The following is a 6,662-nucleotide window of genomic DNA, read 5'->3' as shown; positions in this document are numbered from 1 at the left end:
AAGTTATTCTTATGTTATTCAAAAAATGATGTAGGTTTTAAAATTACTATTGGCCTTGTGATTGATTATTATTAAATTTTGATTAAAGTGCAATTTTAAAAGCCACTTCATACATAAAATAGAATGACACAAGAGTGACTTCTAGTGAGATTTGGATGAAAAAAGAAAAAAAATTGAGTGGGATTTGGAAGGATAAATTCTAAGAGAATTTCAATATAAACAAACACGAACACCTCTGATATTACAGTGTCTAGTTTGTTACTCTCTCCAGTTGTTCCTAGCTTTGCATAGTCTTCCTCCCAAACTGTCTTTTTTCTTTTCTTTTTCTTTTTTGTTTAGAAGAGGTTTGCGGGAGGAATAAGAAGGGTATTGTTTTGGGAGGGAAACTAGAAAAAATGGTTTTGGATACCAATTGGCATGTTTCAATCTAACACTGTTAGATGCAAAGCACGAGAATTTTGAAGGGATCTTGATCTAACTCTACAACATTAATAACATTAATGCATGAATGAATTGGGACCAAAACTGAATATTTTATAATCCATTCTCCATGAACCCTAGTTCTCGTCCTGAAAGTTTTTTTTCCCTATTTCGTTTCACCCTCTTCCCTCGTGGACAAATTTGTCATGTCTCTAGAAACTCTAATATCACAAACAAATGCTCTCTGTTGGGATGACCCCACTTCGCAACATGCTTCTCTACCAATTGGAAACCAAGCTAGTGAAATCGTCGCCTTTGTGGGCTTTGCTGTAAACCACAAATAGTTAATCACCAGAGTAGTTATAGATTCTATACTAAACAAAGCATGGGACTTTCCAAGCGAAAAACAAATACCTCTTCACCTTGTCTAAACCCACCCATACACTAATTCTCAAGCAAGTCACTTGGAATATAAATGGCTAATACTAAAAAATGATACTAAAACATGTTGCCATTAGCAAAGGGTTGGGGGAACTTATGGAAGTAGAAAATGCTAACTCCTTGGGTATCATTTGTAGAAGCTACCTTAACCTTCAGTTGCGTGTTGAGATTGATATTCGGAAGCTATTGTATCATAGGTCTTATTTTAACCATGAAGGAGGATTCTCACTTATTTTCCCCTTTTTCCCTCTTTTCCCATTTATAGTGGAAAATATCCACCCCTTTTTATTTATAATGCTTCCTTTTGTTTGGTTGTTTTGGTTTAGTTTGTTGGAATGTAGTTACAAAACAAAAAAAAAAGGTATGAATTGATTTGAATGCTCTAGAATGGAATGCCCATTACGCTTGAATTTTCAAGAACATCTTCATATTTCAAATCTGATTTTGTTGGTCCCCAAGGGGTAGGTTCAATTGGCTAGGGACGACGAATCATGTAGCCGAGGTCACCAATTCGAATCCTCCCTCCCCTCTTCCCCTCCCCTTATGTCGACATGTCAAAAAAAATTCGATTTTGCTTAAATGCACAACTACAACATTAATTGCATAGTTAGTTTCACCAATAAAAAATAATATTTAGTTAAAGTAGAGAAATATTTAGAGAATTTGACAATTACGGGGTTTTGAAAAGTACCTAGCTAAAATATCAAAAGTAGCGTTTTAGAGGCGATCTTGTGAAGAGTTCAATGTGAATGCTATTAGATGTTTAATTGGGTTATGAATTTGCTCTAGTGATTTTGAATGGTTAATAACCTTTTTAGTACCTAGGTTGTCACTTTTTTATTTTTTCCAACTTATGTTTCAAATCATATCACAGATGATACAACTTATGAGTAAATACCAATTTAATACCTTCGTCACATTCCATCAACCCAACTAATTTTAGCCACCCTCAATGGCCAAAATGGGGGTGGCCGGCCACCCCCATTGGCCAAAATGGGGCGGCCGAGCCACCCCATATTTGTCTTTTTCTTTTTTTAAGTTTTGATTTTTTTTTTTTTAATTATTTGAATTACTTTTATGATTTTTTTTTTTTTTTAGGATACGTGGCATGTTTTTGTTAGAACACATGTCAATCCGTTAGTTTGATTGACGGAATGGTGACAGAGGTACTAAACCGGTATTTACCCATAAGTCATGTATTATCTATGATACAAATTAAAACCTATGTGAAAAAAAATAAAAAAGTGAAAACCTAGGTACTAAAAAAGTTATTAACCCGATTTTGAATGTCGTGCTATGCAGAATTAGTGTGGCAAAGAGTCTTTAATTCCTCATCAACTGAAATATACCAAACCAATAAAGAATTATGTTTTGTTTGAATGAAGTAGAGAAATATTTAGAAAGTTTGATTATTTATAATTTTTTTAACTAAATTTTCACTAAACTTTGAAAATCTTACCAATGCTCTTAATACATTACAGCCCCACAAGGTCTAGAACCATGACAATGAGCAAATTTGTTCAAGGAGGTGCCACCCATGTCAGTCTTTGGAAAAGTTCAAAGAGCATATAGCTACAATGGAATTAAGAAACACCTACGTGGTAGCTACATATATGTTAAAGCATAAATTGAAGGATTTGGGGATGCCTGAATGAACTATTTTGTGCAATTCTGTTTTTTTATAAGGGGAATAATTGGTCAGGTCATAGACATAAGACACTTAAGAAATACGGATATTACAACTTTCATAAATGTAAGGTTCACCGAGAGATATTGTGTTAAAAGTTAGTAAGATTTATGGTCTTATAGTGTAAAAGACACTGATAAGGAGTATCAAGGAAACACTTGATTAAAAATCAGTGCAAGTTAGCACATAGTTTTGTGTATGGCTGAAATCGTCAATTGTGAAATAGGTGTGAACTAATGTTCCTAACCACAGAGAATTGATGTCATTCATTTAGTTAAAAAGCAAAATGAAGTCACCCTAATATACAATTAGTGAGAAAATATATGGTAAAAGGTGTGGTTAGATAAGATGACCAAATTGTATATACATTATAAAATGTCATAATCTAATGCCGATATGAAATTTAAACAGATGAGAGTTGACATGTATAAAAATTACTATTGGTACCAAAGTGATAATGTTCAACTAAATTACATACATGATGTTAAAGTGTGATCAAGTGGGAGATGATAATTTGGGGATGATCACACCATAACTAGTGTGGTCATTCCTATAGCCAATCATAGCCTTCCATGAAGGTTATGATAAGTGACAAAATATAACTCTTGGTGAAAAGTTGTATCTTAACTCTATAAATAGAGTTGGGGAGTCAGAGAATGCACGTCAATTCATTTTCAACATTCTCTCATTCTCTAGTCACTTTGTCCTTCATAGGATATCTACCCTAACGGGATATTCCTACAAATAGATCATACGTATATTTTCTATTAGTAGCAGTAGTAGAAACTAAGAGTAGTACTTTTTAAGTAGAAACTTGAGAGTAGTAGTAGGAAAAGAAACTGAGTTCTTTGCTTGAACGGACGGCAGTTTTTTGGAGGAACCAATCAGTTCTGTAGGGAAAAAATAGAAAGAGGGGAGAAAAAGAAAGAAGGCAAAGAGAGAAGAGGAGTGAAAAAAGAAAAGAAAAGATAGAAAGTGTTGGTCCATATTTCAGTTGGGTTGGGCCCAGTTCGAACCTATCGGCCATTTCCAATACTCGGTCATTTTTACTGTTCAAAATAAACTCATGTTCGGCAGACTTAGGCTTATATAGATTATATTATCAACACTCGCTTGTCAGGCTCGGTCAGTCGAGCCTGAGGCAGGTACCGAGTGTTACCCTTAGGAAATAATAAACATATCTGAATAAATATCCTATTTGATGTTCTCCGATATATTGTTGACATGTGGACCCACGGTAAAAGTCCACAGTGTTAGATGAACAGGTACAATCTGATGCCTATAAAAGGGGGGTCCCCTTTCACTATTTCGGTAACTCCTTTTTACCCTCAGAAATTGAATACTTTGCCTATCTTTTCTCTGATCTACAGTTTCCAAGTTCATTTTTCTCTTAAATACTATGACTAACTTAGGCATCGGAGCTTTCTCTGGCCGGACAACGCCGGCAGCTTTGATCCATTTTCTTTGTCTTTTATACTCAGTTTAACCCTCAATTATCAAGTATTGTGCTGGTCCCTTTCCCATGTCATCATTCGGAAAACTGTTTCAACAGAAAGAAAGAGGAAGAGAGGAGAAAAAAAATGCACCGAATTATGCTGTCTTTTGACATAGTATAAAACACCATGATGTTTTAAAGCCACAGTTTTAAAACAAAAACACATATGTTTGTATGAAATCACCACTCTAATATTCACTAGTACAAACAACAACACATTTTCATGATTGACCATTAAGGAAATGAGATAGCGCCTTTACGAATATCCCATTTCTCAAATAAGTGTGTAGCCATTGACATCTCCAATAGCCAAATAGGCAAAAGTACAAGTATTGTCGGTTGTCAACCTTTTATAGGACGTTCCCCATAATTATTAACTGAGTAATGATAGGAACCACTTTTTTTTTTTTTTTTCATTCTCTTCAAATTGATGTGAGTTTTAAAATTATTATTAAATTAAAGATGAATTATAATTGAATTTTGATTTAATAACGATTTTAAAAGCCACATCAACTAAATATATTTTAAATGCCATTGATTTTAAAAGGATTTTATCTTTTCCTTTCTCCTCTAGGGTTTACACGCACCAAAAGAGAAAATAATATAGAGCACTTGTAGTTGGGATATTAAATTTGTTAATTTATAAAGGATTTGTAATAAAAATATGATAATAGTCATACCAAAACTCGAATAGTTTTTTTTTTTTTTTGGAACTTCATTTAGCATATATAATTATCACACAAATTTTATTACACAAACTTCACACCCGTTAACTTGTTTTAAATAGCCTCTCTCTCTCTCTCTCTTCTTCTTCTTCTTCTTCTTCTTCTTCTTCTTCTTCGAATATACAATATCATGAATAAAACACATTATGGCATGTCAAACAAGTATAAAATCAATGCAAATGAATAAAAACATTATGGCATGTCAAACAGTATAAAATAAAATGTAATAAATTAATGTCCAAAGAGTAAGCGTTACTCCATGGTCTAGGAGCATTTTTGAGTTTTGTTATTGTTTGATTGGTGAGCGGTTATATATGCGATGCGAATAAGCAAAATTTTTTTAAGCTCAAGAATTTTTTTTTTTTTTTTTGGGTTATTAGTTATTACAAATAATTTAAGATTGAACAATTATTTGTAAAAAAAATTGCAGATATATACTACCAAAGCATTATTTTATTCATTAATTTGGGCAAAAGTATAATAAATCACTGACTCAACGCGTGAAAACAAAAAACTCCCTCAATTTTTTTTTTTTTTTTTTTTTTTGAATTTTCACTCTCTGGGTCAATCGAAAAAATGTCATAAGTCCTTCCATTACATTTTCTTCAAAATATCTAACGTCCATCATTAAATCTCAAACCTCACCGTTTGTCACTTCAACTTTTTTTCACCTCACTTTAAAATTATTTTTTTATTAATTTAATTTTAAAATTAAATCTAAAAAAAATAAAATAAAATAAAAAAATTGATGGGGTGGCCAACGGTGGGGCTGCCATCCCTAACCCCTTCGGAGGTGGTCACAAGCCTCCCCCAATCCCTATGGGATGACTTGCAGCCACCCCAAACCCCCCAATGGGATGGCCGCAACCCCTATGGGATGGCTTGCGGCCACCCCCACGAGGTTAGGTGTTCCCCGCAGGCCACCCCAACACCCACGAGGTGGCCGCAAGCCACCCGGTTGGGGGGTTTGGGGTGGCCGCAAAGCCACCCCCAACCCCTATGGGATGGCTTGCAGTCACCCCAAACCCCCAAGTGGGATGGCTGCAACCCCTATGAGATGGCGTGCGGCCACCCCCAAGGGGTTAGGGGTTCCCTGCGGGCCACCCCAACACCCATGGGGTGGCCGCGAGCCACCCGGTTGGGGGGTTTGGGGTGGCCGCAAAGCCAGCCCCAACCCCTATGGGATGGCTTGCAGTCACCCCAAATCCCCAAGTGGGATGGCTGCAACCCCTATGAGATGGCTTGCGGCCACCCCCAAGGGGTTAGGGGTTCCCTGCGGGCCACCCCAACACCCATGGGGTGGCCGCGAGCCACTCGGTTGGGGGGTTTGGGGTGGCCGCAAAGCCACCCCATGCATGGAGGGTTTTGGGGTGGCCAAGGGTGGCTGCCCCACTACTGGCCACCCTTTCAATTTTTTATATTTTTTTTGTTATGATTTACTTTTAAAATTAAATTAATAAAAAAAAAAAATATTTTAAAGTGAGGTGGAAAAAAAGCTGACGTGGCAAAACGGTGAGTTTTGAGATTTAATGACGGACGTTAGACATTTTAAAGAAAATGTAACGGAAGGACTTATGACATATTTTCGATTGACTCATAGAGTAAAAATTCAAAAAAAAAAAAAAAAAAAAAGGAGTTGAGGGAGTTTTTTGTTTTCACGCGTTGACTAAAAGATTTATTATAGGGAAAAATATAAAATGGCCCCCCAAACTACTAACCATTTGTAATTTAGCCCCCTAATGTTCAAAATGTAATACACTATCCCCCCAAATTACCAACTAGTTGCAATTTGACCACTCCGTTAAGTAGTACCGTCAAAATGGATGAAAAATATAAAACGACGTTGTTTTGTTAAGGTAAAGTTACTAAAATACCATTTTTTTTTTAAAAAAAA

This window comes from Corylus avellana, chromosome ca9, assembly GCF_901000735.1.
Source record: "Corylus avellana chromosome ca9, CavTom2PMs-1.0".
Classification (NCBI taxonomy): Eukaryota; Viridiplantae; Streptophyta; class Magnoliopsida; order Fagales; family Betulaceae; genus Corylus; species Corylus avellana.
The sequence above is the reverse complement of the archived record's forward strand: the minus strand, read 5'-3'. Positions refer to the sequence as shown.